We start from the raw sequence: 17,987 nt of genomic DNA on the forward strand, positions 1-17,987 counted from the left end.
TTGAGAATCTGGATAATTTTAAACCTCCTGAAAGCATGGGCCAGCGAAGAAAAGCCTCCTCCCACAGCTCTGCCAGCTCTCCTTGAGAGCTCAAATATAGAGCTTGAGCTTCTAAGTCCATGACCAATGCAAAGCCATTGTGCTGGGCTTTCCTATAAAGAAATTCAGGTGGGAACAGACAGCTCTATTCACAAACCACAGCAGGTCTGAAGTGAGGCTGCAAACACTGCAAGTGAATGTGTTACCCACCATCTCACTGGCTTCCACCATCCTGTCCCGACCCTCCCCACTTTAAAGAGCTTTTTCATAATTTATTGTCTGGAAGGAAAAATAGTTAATGCTAATGTATTCAGGAGTAGTATGCAGGAGGTTCCTATGTTCAACAATCCATTTCTTGCCTCATCTGACAAAAGCATTTTGACTGTTTAATAATAACAAAAAAAAATCCACATTTTAAATCTCTGGGAGAAGATATTTGTTTTAATTATGAAGCTGTTGATTAATTTAACCCTGTGTAAGCACCATGTTTAGCTACCATTAAACTGAAAAATACCTAAAGTAATTAACATGCCATCTTTTAAGAACTTTCTTCTAAAAGCTTTTAAGATTTTGTTTTCATTGTTTTGTGTCATGACAACAGAAATGCATCCTGTCTTCATCAAACAAACTGACTATCAGAGCAGTTACCTTGCATGTGAAAAGTGTTTCTACGTCCTTTCTGGGATGCATCAAAATCTGCTTGAATAACTCTTTAGAGAACCTGATGTGGGTCAACACACAGCACAACTCCTGAGGACTCAAGAAGTTCATTGCACCTAGGCTTGTCTGTTTAGAAAACTGGTAGGGCATTTTAAATTGCATCCTCACCTCATGCACTTGTCATTTCATTTTGGGAAATCAAATATTTTCCAACCATGAATTACATAAATTTCATGAAAGATTTCTTAGAGTGTTAGCTGACTAGCTGTTAAACAGAATCCTCTGGTTTCTTAGGAGTACTTCATGATGTGCAATGGCTAAGAAATATATGCATCAATAAAACTTTTTAATTGTCATTATATTAGTGTCTGTATCTCTTGAGGATGGAACTATGAACAGCACCATTGTTTTCGTATGTACAAGAAGTTGTATTTCAGCCGGCTGCTACATACAACTAACTAAACCTGAGGTCCATCACTTTTACTGAATACTTCCTTAATTCCCAAGGAGTCAATTAAGCCAATGGAACCATTCATAGAACAAGAATACTGGAATTCAGCCTCTAAATCAGTCTGCTAACTGGTTAAACTGTGCTTACTGAGGAAATGGTTAGAAAACAATTCCAAGTTATAGCATAAATAGAGGAAAAGCTTCACAGCCAGCCAGAAATCTTGGACTGCTTCAGCAATCAGGGAAAGTTCAGTGCCAGTTTTGCTCTAGTTTTTAAGGACAGCTTTGGGCTACAATGTGGATGCACTACACACAAAATGGAGTGCTTCCCTCTATCTTCCCCTAAACAAAGCTTTATTAATTGTAGTAGAAATGCTTCATTTAACAAGATCTTTAGTCTTGCAGAAATTAGAAGCACAGCACCTTCAGCTTCTATTTCATTACTTATGACTTGTTGCCTAAAATGAAGCCAAATTTCATGTGAAGGACAAACGCAGGATATGCTTTTAATTTGCAAATAATAAAGACCTTTCTTGTACTTATTTAGAATAAAACCTAAAAGAAAATGTCTTTGAGGCAGATCAGTTCTGGAAACAGCTTGGCACTAGTGTAGCAGTAAGGAAAGGTGAGAGGAATGCAAACCAAACTACAGGTGGTAAGAGAAAAACCACTTAATGCTAAACATGTTAAATGGGTCCGCAAAGGCCTTTGAGAGCCATGTACTGAAGAATTAAGGGGCCTCAACATTTCCCGTTGAGATGTCTCAAATTTCACTACTGTAAGAACTTGCCATTGCACAATATGACCAGATCCCAGTACCACTGCACATGATGCTGAGAACATGTTGCACTCTAGGCTTCACCAGAGAAACAATGGCACTGGAAACCAATACTCAGGGGTAGTCTTAAGCTTTTTAGCTATCATGAGTTACAAGACCTGAAGTGGTTCTTCAGTTTCCTTATCAGGGCAATAACATTCCCCAAAGGCTTCTGGCATTGCATGGGAAAGGGTGTGAGGGCCTTTCTGACCAGCAGTGCAAGGAGGGACAGGAGGACACGTGCAGATCCTAGAATGGGAGGCACCAGGGAGATGCACAACCCACCTGGGAACAAATTAGTTAATTGACTTCAAAGGTGAAAGAAGATTCTAAGCATTTTCATGTAAGGTAAAAGCTTTCAGAGAGAAAAGGCAGCTGTGACAAAGAATACCTGCACACACTGCTATATCTGACTAGAAATACATGCATCCGTTCTGGGGAAGTCTCAAAAATAACAAACTACTTAGAAAAGTTGCAACATTTAGCATCTAGAGAGAACTGCCTGGTCTCAAAACATCCCATGGACAATAAACATCTATCATCAAACTGTCAGCTCAGAAACACTGTGGATTATGTGGTTGTGGGTCACCAATTGTCCACAGGAACATCTGGGGAACTTGGATCAAGCTGCCTTCCCTGTATTAAAATACTGCAGTAACATGCTAGTTTTCTTTGCAGGTATCATGCAGCTGAAAACAAAGCCACATCCTTCAAAGTTACCTCCAGCCTTGTGTGAAGGATAGTTGCACTGCATGAGAAGCACATCAGAAACTGTTCTGGACTCACTAATCAACCTAATGATCCTTTGAGAGACCAAGTTATGCCAAAGGGAAGGAAGGCTATGTAATAGAGAGATTCAAGGCTGATGGTCTGCACAAAGGTCAACAATACAGAAGTCTTGCCAGGGAATGAAATACTTTCCCATCTTCCTTCCATCCATCTTCATCATTAGCCTTTTGTATGGGTAGCTTATCACTGAGCCTTTTTTCATAAATATAATTACCAAGTTAAATCAAAACAGGATGGTAATGGAAATCCGTGGAATCCTAGTAAATGCAGTATGACAGCTTACATTTTATGACATAAACTAATTAAAACATGCTTATTCTGTCTCCAAAACTGCATCTGAACTCAGTGAAAAAAAATTTTTCATGGATTTCAACAGGGAGAGAATGGGAAACAATCTGTCACATGGCCAATCTAGAGAAACTTTGTGTATCCACTAACAGTTTTGTTCACTCATAAGAAACCTCTACAAGTCAGCAGTAGACGATCTGACAAAAGTGTGAAAAGTCAGAGACTAAAGACATGCTGCATTTTCACAGGAAAGTTGACTCACACAGCCATTTGACACCCTTCGAGAAAAGCCCATCAAAACTGAACAGGCCATCCTAAATCTTCTGATTATTTTGTGACTAGGATGCAATTTCTCCTCCACTCTTGCTTCTCTACACTAGATCCCAGCAAAAAGCCTCCCAAGAGAACATCACTTCAAGCATCCAAAAAAATACCTTTTTATACGTGGCAAGCTAAAAGCATGAAAAACCTGAAAATCATCATTAGCATTTTTAATTACTCCTGTTTTTCAAAAACCTGATTTGTATCTCAAATCATATTTAGGCAATAATTTGTTGGCCACAGATGTTCCTCCAAAACCGGAAGCAGATCTTTTTATTAGGGATTTTTTAATAAGGAAGGGGAAGACTCATATTTAAAACACAGTAAAGTAAAAAAAAAAAAAAAAAATAGAAGTGTATATTTAATAAACTATATATGTAGTACTATTATCAGGTAGTAATTTTTCGTTGTTTCCTAATGCCATAACCATCTGGCAAAGATCCCAATTTTGTACACAATCTGTTCAGTTTCTCCATATGGTTTAAATGTAAGGCAAAAGGTCAAAACACAACCTGAAATATTTAAAGTGGTCAATGACAGTCATCCTGCCAATGAATTATCTCAAGTTTACTGTTAAATATGGATAGCCTTTGAGGTAACCTCCAGTACATGTCACAGTTTTCTAATGAGTTATTAAGCTATGAAATATTTCTGAATTTTAAGCAAGACTAAGGAGTAAAACCCAAGTAACACAAATTAAAAGGATAATAATTATGCAACATCTTGAGATGTACCAGACAGTCGCACTATGCATATATAAAAAAATACATTAATAAACTGAACATATTAATAAAAAGCTAAGACTGGCCCTTCAAGACCTCAACACTAATTGGAAAGGATTTAGACAGCACATCTTGAATAACTTCTATTAACAGTTTTGGTAAGTCACTGTTCAACTATCTAAAACTGGAATAATTTAAACTGCACAGTTCATCTACTGTATTATCATTTGTGAAAGATCAGTGAAACATCATTAGACAGTGTGAGTAATGAAGCAATTGTCTAATTGCCCTGACTTGAATCTTATTTCTGATGAACTTAAATGATTAACCATGAACTGGTTTCTACATTTGAAGCCCCACAGTTCAATTAAAGGCCAATGATTATCATCATCCCTGAGATAATTTACTTTGAACTCTGAAGAATTCTTTCAAAAAGGGTGACACTTAAGCAGATTTTATTTTTAACAAAGAGGCAAGCTTCAGACCCAAGAGGCAGCTGTTATGCCACTGTACCTAGAAGAGTAGGAAGCCCCACGCAACCCCTCAGCAACTTTGTGATCTGCTGTGGTACCATCCTGCAGAACAAAAAGAGACTGTTGCAGCAGGAACAACTACCAGGCCTCCCATTTGGCAGCCAACAAGTTGCTCCTGGGTCTTTAAAGTCAGAGTCACTCATCCAAAGTGTGAGCACATAAACGCACACTGAGAGCCCACGCACCAGGAAGCCAGACTGCCACTAACAGAAGGGCTTTGTGCAGGCAGAATTCCTGCTGAGCTGGGAGACAGAGTCCTGGCCCACACCCTGACAGTAATGCCCAGGGGTGTCTCATATTGGGATTTACCCAAATACGTCAGGAATGGGCCCAAGCCATGGTAACAGTTACCCTGAAGGCTGTGACATCCCCTCATTCAACTGGTCCCAGGCTGTCATTCACGGTCTAGATGAATTTCTGTATTCTCCAAAATATCATACCCTCAAATATGATTTTAAAAATGAGTATCTACCAGGTTCAGTGGCTTGCTTGCTTCTTTAGCTACTAGAACGTAACCCACTCATACAAAATATCTAGACCATGAGTTGACACAGTTGGCAACATCCGAGTCATATCATTCTCCTGATAAACCCCTGAGTACTAATTTCAAAGGTGTGACGCCGTCTTCTTTATAAAAATCTGGTAAGAAACAAGAATCTCAGAAGGACTGTGAATATCTGAGAACACCTCATGTAATTTCAGAAGGTGCAGGTAAGGACAACACTGTCACAGGGACATGGAGAGAGACAGGACAGTGTTTGCCAGTGAGCACTTGGTAGAGTGAAAGTTACCACATGTGGGAGAGTTTGGGTGGAAGAGAACAGTACCTTGTGGTGATGGCATTGCACAGGGTCAGGAGTTTGGCCATAAGGCATATTCAGACCTTTTTGTGTTGTTGATAAGCAGCAGTTCTGTCATGCCAATAGCAGAATTCTCCCTTGATTTAATGAAATCCACATTAAGGTGCAGTATCACAATTCAGCTCTTGCCTTTAACCCCACTGCAACACAAAGTGTATTACAAATCTGCTACAGGAATCACTTCATCCAACATAGATATGCAGAAGTCTCAAGGGTGGAAAGTGGCAGCTGTTCAACACATTCACTCATAGAAACGTTATTCACCATCAGTATTTGTTTTGCTATTGTTACACAGTTATGTTCGCAGTGAAAGTGCCTGAAATATTTATTTTCTTTTCAGAAACCATCCCATAGTAGCATTTTTTTTCTGCAAATAATGCTTTCCGAACCACAGATTAATGAGTAAAACAAGTGGTTAAAGATATCTTTTAAATATCATTCCTTTCTCATTTTATAGCTCAAGAGCCATGTGTCTCTCTTTAACATATGATTTGCAATGTAATACTCCATGAGCTTCCATATCTGCCTTGTTATAATAGTTTCAAATAAAATTTGGCTCTCACTCTATGTTAACCTTGGGAACAGGACTGTTAAAATCCTAGAGGCCAAATACCAATATCCCTATAGGATTCTCATGCACATCTGCATTTCTGGAAAGATGATATTTTTAAGGGAAAAGCTTTCAATTAAACATTCCTCCAGAAACCATAGTTTTGCCCAGGTTTCTTGTTGCTCGCCTGGTAATGGACACACCACAAGGTAAAATTTGCCACATGACAATTTCATCTGGTAGGTGTCCTAAGAATATGTATTTGTAATAAGCTTTATTTTTGTTTAATTTCCCTTTAGATTTCTAGTGGTACAACTGCCCCAAGAGAGTTTGTGTTACAGCAAGAGGACTGGAGGAACGCTCTCATTCCAGACTGGATTTTACCCTGTCATTTGCAGGCAGAGAGTTGCAAGCAACTCACTTGAACTGTGAATGAAGCTGCAAATGCCAGAATTTGGTCAGTCTTTTATGTTTCTGCTTTCAGCCAAAGTACCTAAGGCACTGGGATGCAGACACTGAAGAATCAGACGTAATTGTGTCCCCATTTTAACCCCTTGTTTATAGTTCATTACACAAAGTTTCTTGAAATCTGCACTTTTGAGAAGGAAATTTCTCTGTTTTGGTTTTGGCTAGGTGATCTGCTTGCTTGGGGGGTTTGCTTGTTTGTGGTGTTTTTCTCTTTGAAGAAATGCAGTTCAGCTATTCGAACAAGCAAAATGTTAAACAACATGTATTTCCTTTATATATCTATGATTTTTTTTTAGTTGATTTTTTAAAGCTGGAATGACAAAGGGTTAACAGCTAAAATCCAGAATGAAATCTGAGAATTCTTACCAAGAATAAGGGACTGTGCTTGTCTTGGAGAGAAAATATTCTGGTTTCAACATGACACATGAGCCCAAGCAAACTGAGCACTGACCACATGCAGTAGATTTTTTGTTTGTGTTTTTGCTGAACTAAGAAAGGATGCACCCAAGGGAGAGATTAACAAACTGAGGCTACTCAGTTCACAATGTTTGTTGTCCAAATCACAGAGCAACAAAGAAAAAAATGCCACAAAGTCCAAATATTCTAAAACCCTATTGATTTTAACTTATTTCATGTTTCTAAACTCTAGAAGAAGATAAGCTGTGAAGCTGAAAGACCAGCAATACTGAAAGTACAGCTGCAGATGTCTGTACCTATTACCAAAGACCAACCTTCCCCAGCATTTCCTTTTTTTTCCTTCTTTTTATAAAAAAAACTAGGAAGAGCATTACCTTAGAAAGGTAAACACTCTCAAACTTGACATGCTCAGTTTTCTTGCCCTACCAGCCTCACAGAAACTATCTTTTTGAATAGGTCCTAAATTAGCGTTTAGGGTTTATTTTTTTTTGCCCCCAAGATCAAGATTACTGTCTGTGGTTTTGTGATGTCAGTAATTAGCACAGTAAATCATTGTTCTGCTCCAGTGAGATGTTATGCCAGCACATACTACTGAGTCCTACATTGGACATAAAAAACCAACAAACCCAAAACCAGCTGAAGGGCAGGATTTCCAAAAGCATCCAGCACTGGCTGTATTTTAGACCCATAGAAGTCAGAGGTAATTTAAAGCAAAAATAAAAAACCCCAAACCCAAACAACCAGAACATTGACTTGTACCATATCATAAAGATGCAGTATTAGGCTGAAAAAAACCCTGAGCAATCAAGGTTGCGGTGTCAGAATTCATTTATAAAAGTCATTTGGCATGAGATAGCAGCGGGAGATGAGCAGATACTGATCACTGGGGGCAGACTGCACATCTCCAGGGGTCACCTCCCTAACAGTACTGAGGACAGCAATGTTTTTGCTCTCCTAGTGTGAGAGCACTCTGGAGAGATCACAAAATAGCTGAAATGTTCTTGTGACATGAAACTGGGGCCTGGAATATTTAAATATTTAGAGTGTCTCCCTGGAGTATTTAACCCTTCTGATTGCATGTATTGAAGATGGCTGATGCAGTGTGCTCCAGAATTAGGAAAAATTACTTCTGTCTCATCCTAATGTGTGAGGAAAAGGAAAGTTCACATGAAAGACCTGTGGCATCACACATAAGACTATGTAGTCCCACAAGGTCATGACTGCATCTCCTCCATAATCCCAAAGTCAAGAAAAAAATTGCTACAGAAATCTGCAAAACCTAGTTCTGAACACTGTGTTAGACCTAGAAGAACTCTGCACTATAAACAGTTGCTTTCAGACCTCTGCAAAACACATGGGCCTTTTTACTTGAGTAATACTTGAGAACTCTAAAGAAAAGTCTTCTATGCAAATGCTGGAGTCCAGTGCAACTCTGTTTGCAATTCTCCTAGGCATGGGGATTAAATGAAATGCAGATCTGTAAATTCAAGATCATTACAATGCCACAAAGTCTAAGGCACTCAAATCACCTTCAGATGTTGCTGCTGTTAAAATTAACAATAACAGGAGCACAGTTGCTAATGTTAGGACAGCAGACTCAGAAGTCCAGTCTATGAAAAAGATTTGCCACTACAACAGTACAACTATTTTGGCACTAGTTTCTACTGGAGTTGCAACTTACCAGATGGAAAAAAAAAGCTTTTATTGTTAGAGGTTATACCCTCCCCAAGCAAAATAGAATATACTGGCCAAAGCTTTCTTTTTTCCCGGGGTACAACCATGTCTACACTAGGGCTTTTGCCAATAAACACATACAGCCAAAAATCACACCTCCAACTGACATTACTATAACTGGCAAGTGTTTCTAGCACCGGCCTTAAAGAAGTTATTTGTTCAATCATTGCTTTCCACATTCATCCCTTACCCTAAAAATATTGTATTTCTTTACAGGTAAGAAGATGGGAAAAAACCAATCTATCACCTCAGGTCTTATTCATCTGTTTCTTATATAAGGAAAGGATCTTTCTTTTGCCTTCACAGAAGTTGAATTCCTCCTTCCCTTACAAAAGCCGAATAAACATGGGGGGGGGGGCGCTGGTGGAGGTGGGGTGGAGAGCATGAATCTTTAACCCCACAGCAGAACAAACAAACAAAAGTTCAGGTCAGCCCTTGCTCATCTTGCAACAGGGGCAGAGAGCCAGAGAAAGAACAGAATTCTCTCAATCCTAATGACTGCTTGTTGCCATTCTCTACATACCAAAGTGAATACAGTCCCTCAGCTTCGAAAGTGCTATTTCTGTTCCTATTGCTGTGTCTGCTAAAGCAGATTCTTCCATAAGCAAAAAGTCAAACAATCTTCACTCTTAAAGCTCACACAGAAAGCAATACTTGAAAGGGGGCATAACTAGTACAAAACCAGGGGGCGAGGGGACAGAAGAAGGAGAAAAGAAATGTCTTTTCAGAAAACCTCAAGCTACCCTCCATGAGAAGAGGATTTTCCTGTGACTTGTCTTGGTCTGAAATTATAAAAACAACTATATATTTTGAAGCACATTTGTTTTCAATAGTTGCAATATTTTTTTGCAAAAAAATTATCAAAACAATGGATTTAAACATTTTATGGGAAAATAGAGCTTAAAGTGTTTCATTTTACTTCTAAAGCAGCAGTATAGTATTTTCTTAATATCCTTCACCTCTCCAAGCCATTTCCTGTGGTTTGTCCTAAAATTTACCCTTGTCAGCCTAAATGGAAGTGTCAACTATGCGTGAAGAGTCAACTTGCTCTTGGACTGAAAACAACTGTACTCTTTTAAAATGCCATGACTGTAGCATCACTAGAGAAGGCAAAACCTGTGTGCTTTTAGAGACAGAACTTGCTTCTCCTTCTTCAGGTTGGTATTTTTCCTGAGCTAAGGGTCAGAGAAGTTGATTTGGGAAACACCCCATTATTTCTCCTTGTGCTGCTTCTGTTCTGCCCATGTTCAAACAGTTGAGACTTGAAGATGTACAGTGGATTTGGCTTGATATTAAATTAAATAAAATTTTCCCTTGGAAATGGTCTAGCAGAGCCTGCAGAAATACTGCACCTGGAATACTCTAAGTTTTAGGGAAATTTCCATGTCATACACTGGTTTAATGCACTAATGGCACACGTAACCTGCAGAACTCAGATGCAGATACAGATTCCAAGGTGTTGAAACATCCACACTCAGGGTTTTGGTTTGAGCTCCTCCCCAGTAAAAGATTTCTTTACTTCTGAGCATATAATGATACTTTACAAGTACTGAGCTCTGCTATAACTCTTCACAGGTCAGAAAAACCTGAACCTTTCATTGTGCAAGTAACTCCCAAGATTACAAAAGGAAAGTAAGCCCCACGGCCAGCCCATCTGACGCAAGGAGAGTGACATCCGGACATGTTTAGAGAATCAACACCTCCAACCCAGCTTCGTGCTGCCAGGAGCTTTTTCCTGTTTGGATTCAAATGTAAAGACACCTGGGATCAAACGCAAATGATCTCTTTCGATTTCATCCACGGTGACGTCAGGTAAGGGCGGCTTGACAGCACCCCGAGGAGTCAGCGCACGCAGCCTGAGTTACTTGGGGCTACTCAGGTTCCCCTGTGCTGTTTCCTCAGCCCTGGGTTGCTCTCAAGTACTTGCTGCCAGCTGCACTGAACTGCACACAGAAGAACAATATGCAATAAACAGACATCATTAGAGAAATGTTATTTTTCTTATTACAGAAAAGTTGAGAACTTTCACAATATCTTGAAACACTACTCAGAAATTACCTCTTCAGCTTGGCATCCGTTCCCTCTTTAGGAACAAAACAACCCCAGCAATTACAGGAAAAAGCCAAACTGACATAACTAAACCAAGAAAGCCTTTTATCTATTCATCTCACAAGGTTTTGTTTTCTTTTTTTTTTTTTAAACTACTTCTTAGAGGCTCGGAAAAAAAAGCATTAGGTGCTCTTTGCACGCAGAAGATTTATGACCTTGTTCAACTTCTTCAATATATTTCTTACTAATACTTGCTGTATTAATGGACTCAGCCCAAGAACTAGTAATGTCGAGCTTTTTAATTGCCATACACAATTAAATGCTAACATTTCAATCATTAATAAGAACGCTGAATATTGTGCTTTGGAGCACAATGTAAGCAATGTATTAAAAGCAAATGCTTCACCAGGTTCCTACCTTTCACTTTTTATAAGTAGTTCAGAAAAAGAAGCCTAAAAATAAATAGCATTTATTGTCACTGGAGAAAGTGCTGCAATAAAGAGCAGCAAACAACTGGGAGACACAATTATAACCTCCACCCCTTACAGCCTTCACAGAGCCTTTGCTGTTGCTGTCTATGTAAGCAGAGCAGAGCTGTCTGCTTCAGGGTTAGAGTTTTCTTCGAAATGCTTACTATAATGAGAGAAATTTCTGTTCTTTTTCTTTTAATCACAACACAGTCCAGTTCTGAGACATGAACTGATGCAAAAAAAAAAAACCCCCAAAAAAACCCAGATGACATTTCAAGCAATTTAATAATCAGATGCCTCATTGCACAGCCTGGGAGTATGTTTCACATTATATTAAAATTATTGACATCCAGTCATGTTATGGCAAAAAGAGCTGACACCATGCTTGGTTACAGCTGTTGCCACAACAGTAGTTATTTGGCAAATGATGCGAAAGAGGACAAAGTGCTATTGTGAACTCGCACCAAGCTTTTACACACTATATCTCCAGTTCATAAAGAGGAAAGAAGAAAAGAAATGATGCCTTTTTTCAGAGCAACCACATTGTGATTCTAAGTGAATATGTTTGTCAAAAGATGTCAAAACCATCTCCAAATGACAGGCTGTGGAAACCACAGAAGGGGATGGAGAAGAAGCCCAAGACTCCTGCAAGAAATGCAACTCAAACTTTGGGTAAATAAGATGGGGTAAGCCAGAAAAAAGAAGGACAAAGAGGTCTTGGAAAGCAAACTTGCTCTTTGTCCCACAAGGAGCAGCAGATCTCAACTGCAACTTTGTGGAAAGTACCAAGAATGGGTCGCACTCTGAAGAAGGCCACTTGTGTTCCCAAAGGAGTGTCTGTCACGGGTTGGCTGCTCTTCAAATCCAGGTCTTCGTGAGTGGGATGAGGACATGCACGTCTCCATGTCTACTTTCTTTGTGAGTCTATCCACATTACAGAGAAAAGGGGTTTACATTTGACTAAAACACTTGTATCTCATGTTTTTGTCCCTTCATCAAGGAGCTGGAGAGCCTGCCTTGCCACAGAAATGGTTTCCCAATAAAATAATCAACAACAATGTTGGAACTCTGTTCCTTGAAAAGAGGTTTGTCTCTGTGCCCCAGTGAGCCAGCAGAGGAAAAGTCAGCTGCTACACATTTAAAACAAAACAAAAAAACAAAAGGAAAGGAAAAATAATTTTCATCCAGTATTTAATTGCAAAAACATGGTGGAAGAGAAAGAAGACTCAAGAGAAACTCCAGGACTTCTTGCATCTAAAACAACCATTTTGCACTTACAATAGAAATGCTTCAATGCTGGTTGGTGCAGAGGTGTGTCTGCAATCTTTAAAATTAATTTACTGACCCTGGTGTTTTTTTCCCCCTAATACAATGTTACCCTAAACCCCTCCTCCCATCTAGTTGAGCTCTAAACATGACCTAGCATCCATTCTGATGTCTGTGATATTGAGACTCGTTCTCTATATTGATCCAAAATGAAAAATTCAGATGAGAGAAAACAGCCAAACAGTTGACCTATGTGAGCATTGACTGCTGCCTATATGAAAAAGTTGGCTCTTTCCAGAAAACTTGAACCACCACATAGTATTCAGGATGCAAAAGCGATTTCCTCTTGTAAGAACAAGCTATCACGTGTTTGCTTTTGCCAAAGGCTGATTTTAACAGCAGCCACTGGAACATAGTATGTATAAACTTACTGTGTGACAAACAATTTATAGAAAAGCAGGACTAAATAATTTTTTAAATTTCTCGTAACACTAGTTATTAGCACACCAGATGCATGCAGCATAATATAGCTACTTGTTTACTTTTAAAATGTGGGAAGACACTAGAAAATATTTTTAAAAAAATTCCCTTCTTTTCTCTTTATTCCCCACTTATTATTTAAATATGCTTCTGCAGTGGGGAATCGCACTACACACGCATGAAAACTGCAAAGTGAAACTGAATATAAACAGAAAGTGACTGATATAATTTCACTGAGCAAGAGGGTTGAAGGCCAGAAAAGAAATAAATTGCTTAAGGGGTGGGATGTTAAGCAAATATTTATACAATTTTCCAGTTTTTATCAAACATAAAATATAATCTAATAATCATCTAAGGAATGTTTTGAGAACATTTTCCCTTTAGTATTACTCAACATTTAGACATGGATGATCAAAAAGTCGAGACCCACTCCCACCAAGCATACAACAGTATTTATCTCAAGCTCTCCCTAGTAGGAAAGATTATAAGGATTAAGTTTCGAGCTTGTGCAATTGTCTTTAGACAAATACAACAATATGCAATAAACTAGTATTCCCCAGATGACTTTATGAGAAAAAAAAGCAACACACTAATGACAATTAAGACTGAAAGAAAAGAAGAGCCAAATAACTAACAATGCGGGACAAAGAGGCCCCCTTGAAAGATGCATTAGCATGCAAGCCATCAAATCAGGGGGTGGTGGCTTTCCATGTGGGAAGGCATTCTCTGGGGCCACTTCTTGGCTTCTTCCTCACAAAGCAGTTCATTCCTTTAAGTGATGATACATATTCTCAGGGTTTGGATCAAAGAAAGCAGGGTACAGTGGGTCTCAAACTGAAGTGAGTCTCAGAACTCAATAGTTTAGGGCCAAGTTTAAGAGCCCTCTCAACCAATCTCTATTATCCAGCTCAGTCACAATAATATTTTCCTATTAAACCTGTATTTAATTGGGTCAGTGGAGCAAGAGGACAAAACAGAAACTGTACTGTAAGCTAGTCTCTGCATTTATAAAACAGCTTTTCTGTGGTATCTTGAGCACCTGCTCTTCCTCCCAGATTCAGAGAACAAGCCCTTGGGCACAAAGTGTTCAACTGATTTCAAAGAACAGAATTGTAAGCATACAAAAACTGATGCCTGAAAAAGAGTGTGGGTTCATTCAGCATTCCCTACTCCACCTGTGTTGTCTGTTTACAGTGAGCATCTCTGAGATGAGATCCCTATTTCCTTAGTTGACTGCTAAGGATCTTGAGCACTGCAAACAGTGTTTGTGAAATTTCTTCCAAAACAATACTACACGTGTTAGCTGTGTAACATCATATATGAGTATAATATAATTCCAAATATTCCATCTTACTCCAAAGAGGACACTGGGAATTTACTAACTCCTTGTGAGCAATCCTTGCATGAAGAATTATAAATGATTCATCTCATTTGATCACTTAGATTCCTCAAAGAGGAATCATCAGATGGAACTGGCATGTGGGAGCTTGATTCTCTTACTCCTTGCTGGTAGAGCTTTACTAATTATCCAATTATGCAAAGATGGCCATGAAAATATGACCAACCAAGTGCACCAGCACAAGAGATGTTCTATAAAGAACACTCTTCATGAGAATGACACTCTACAGCATCATTACCAGATACCACATTCAGACCTCATTCTACTCCAGCTTTCCACATGTGCCTGCTACACAAACTGTCTAACAACCTTTCTTCTAACTTTACAGCTAAGACCACCATCATTTCAGTGGATATTTCAACAAAATGCAATTGAAATCCATGTTTTTATTTTCTTTTTAATCAGGAGTTGGACAAGGAGTTGCCAGTAAAATACTGGCATTTCAAATGCTAGGCTCACTAGTACATTTTTGGTCATTGAGTTACTACACGAGATAGAATTTTTATGTACTCCCAGAGTATCTCCATGGCTTTACCCCACCCATGTTCTGTAACAAACTACGTTTCTTTTTATTTCTCCACAGGTGAGAGGTTATGGTGACAAAGGTAATTTTGGCCAGGGAAACTGTCTACCTTCATCCTTGAGCCTACACGTCTCTCCTCCACACCTCCTTTGACAAGGAAATAGCAGTGCTGTGATAGTAAATCGTAAAACATTGCATTTGTAAGGATCTGTTTCTGCTTTGAGGAACCCTAAAATACCTAACAGACATTTGCACAGTCCTGATTGACTTCAGATTGAGAGCAGCCAGCAATAATACATCGCAGTAGGCAGCAAGCTATAGGAACATAATTTCTGACAGAAGTAGTAAGGAGAGATTGATAAGGAATAAGTTGCCTGGGCTAGTACATAAAATTTAACATTACTGCTCACATATATATATTTTTATATATATATATGTATATATATACACACTTCACCATTATGTCTCCAAGGATGTGTTAATTCTATTTGTTGAACCAACTCAAATACTCTTTTCTGTCTACAACAAACCAAAAATGTCACCCAACATAAGACAAGCTTGTCACCTGTAGCCCTCAAAATTATATCTGGAGAAGACAGCAAAGAATTGATACCTCCTCTTTCTCCTAGCTACATTCAATAGCTGAGGAGATGAGGTATGTACTTGGTAATGGACTATTATGGGAAATCAGACACTCCACACCCCTCTAGCCTAAATTCTTCCCATGGTTCTCTTTCACCCCTTTTAAATCCATTTAAGCCACGACTCCAAATCAGGATGGGCACCGCTACCAGTCAGTCTATCACTCACAAACTCTCATTAGGTCATGTGAGGACCATGCACAGATTAATTAAGGGCATTTGCTCTTGGAATGCTTTGCTGCGATATGGAACATTATCCTCATTTTAGAGATGCACAGAAACAGATGTGGTCACAGTTACCCAAGATATACCCAGGACAAAGCTAAGAATCAAATATCAGTAGCCAAGTTTCTGATTGTTTTTACTGGATTGGGATAGCAAAAAAAAAAAAACCCAAAAAAACCTCAAGCCCTTTATAAGATTAGGAATAAGTTAGTTACACAATATCTCAAAATCAAAAGGCAATACATTGTGAAGCCGATGGAAGCATGCCAATGCTTAATATTCAACTTACATGAAATACCTATGAAAAGACTATAAAAGGAATAGTTATAGCTGAGTCTTCTGTACAATTTTAAATATTTTAACTATGAAAATATATATTTTGAAATATCTATAATAGCTCATAAAATGACATGTTTTCTTCTCTTTGCTCATGCACTTGAAAATACTTTATCTCTAAAGTCCATGCCAGCATAAAAAGGTCCTAGTAAAAGAATCTTTCTTCATACCTCAAGATTAAAAAAACCCCCAATAATATAATTAGCTTGTCTTTGAAATAGATTTAAAGACTTTGAAAGCTATTTCCTCATGTCTCTAGGAGTAAATGGAAAGTGAACACACTTCAGCAGACACACTTTGTTAGTGGGTATACCCCTAGTGCCTCTGACTACATCTGCATTATGTAGGACAGAAATCAAAATGAACAGGAACCACGCTGTGATGTGAAGCTCAAGACTCCTTCAGCCTTGTGGACCTGTCAACTCACTCTCAGCCACACGAATTCCACAAGCTCTTTCCCCTCCCTGCCTACCATCAATGTCAGCCAGGCCTTCAGCTGGTGATAAACCCAATTCTATTTCCTCATAAAACACAATGAGAAGCAAGACTGAGTCCTCCAATAACGATCTCAAATCCTGGGCATCTTAAGTAAAATGAACGTTACTGTTTGAATACAGGACTGTGAAATCTTTTGCCTCCTTAAAAATGTGCCAGCAAACAAGATTTTACTTGTAAATGAATTTTTAATATATTTTGGTGGTTATTTTTTGGCACTCATGACGGATACTTTGGGGAAACTGAAATATCAACCAATTTCCTTTGTTTCTAGCACAAATATACCCATTCACCTCTATCCCTTGAATAAGATTGGGCTTTGCTGTTACTGTCTGTTTCATTCTGCTGAAGCTTTGCTGAAAATTAAATTAAATTATATCAACTGTAAGAGAAAGCAACTTCTTGTCTCCAAAGTTTTGAAATGACTGAACCATCTTGTATTTAATAATTCAGACTCAGTCCTTTAAATTTTGTCCAGGAAAATAAGATGTTCTTTATATTTCAAAGATGTCTTCACAAAAGTCTGCAGTACTGGATTTTCTGACGCAGAGTGATTATAAAACCCCCTTTTGTTCTCATAACTTCATGATGTATATCTATAACTCTCTCTTGTTTGTGAAGATAAGACCAGCCTTGTCTCTCTAAATGCCTTTTCAAAGGAAGATTCACAGTTGTTTGACTTTTGATCTGTGTGGCAACTAGCTCGACCACCTGCACTGGGTTTGAGCAGTTACTGAGCTTGCTTTGTACCAGCTTATGAACACAGCAAGCCTTTGACACCAGAACAAGCCGATGTGTGAATACGCCAATTTACAATGTAAATACAGGGTCCAACAATATGGGCATCTTTAATAACCAAATGTGTAAAGTGCATATATTGTTTACTGATTATATCATTAAATAAAACAGATGGCTCATATTCTCCATCCACCTACAGTGGAAAAACACAATGGTGTAATAGTCTGGTAAACTGGTAATGTGAAACATTGCTTTGTACTGGTGTAGTAGCTTAAATAGCTGTTCACAAATGAGGTACAAAGCCCCACTGCCACTAAGAGTAATTAGCTTAAGGCCGTACTGAAAGAATGCTACCTTCACAATCAACACGTGTGTGCCATTCACGCTGAAAACTGCATTTGAAAAATACAGCGGCTACAGAAAGTAGCAAGGAAGTTTCTTGGCATGGATAAAGTAGAACATATGCTTCCCAACATCTAGGCAAGATTGGACATACTCAGAATCATGTTTCTCAAACAATTCCCTGTTTAAATGCATTATTTGCGGCCATGATAAGGATGTCAGAGAAACAACGGTGGTTTGTTTTTTTTTTCACTTGCACAAGCATTTTTATCAGGAGGATGGCAGGCAGTTGGTGCAAAAATAACTTTAAGATGCCTTTTTTTTTCAAGAAAAAAACATAGTGTTGCAATCTTAAACTATCAGTACATCTACTAA

General features: G+C 38.6%; 1 protein-coding gene and 1 long non-coding RNA gene across 5 annotated transcripts in view; one reads left to right on the plus strand and one right to left on the minus strand.

Moving 5' to 3' along the window:
- The window catches only part of VTI1A (vesicle transport through interaction with t-SNAREs 1A), a 259,614-nt gene that overhangs the window by 69,967 nt on the left and 171,660 nt on the right, over nucleotides 1-17,987 (minus strand). The gene's annotated exons all lie outside the window — the stretch shown is intronic.
- On the plus strand, nucleotides 6,334-15,285 carry LOC125329067. The gene is made up of 3 exons (XR_007205030.1): nucleotides 6,334-6,486; nucleotides 10,224-10,460; nucleotides 14,896-15,285. It is a non-coding gene; the product is annotated as an uncharacterized LOC125329067 (long non-coding RNA).

The sequence above is a fragment of the Corvus hawaiiensis genome, chromosome 8 (assembly GCF_020740725.1).
Source record: "Corvus hawaiiensis isolate bCorHaw1 chromosome 8, bCorHaw1.pri.cur, whole genome shotgun sequence".
NCBI lineage: Eukaryota > Metazoa > Chordata > Aves > Passeriformes > Corvidae > Corvus > Corvus hawaiiensis.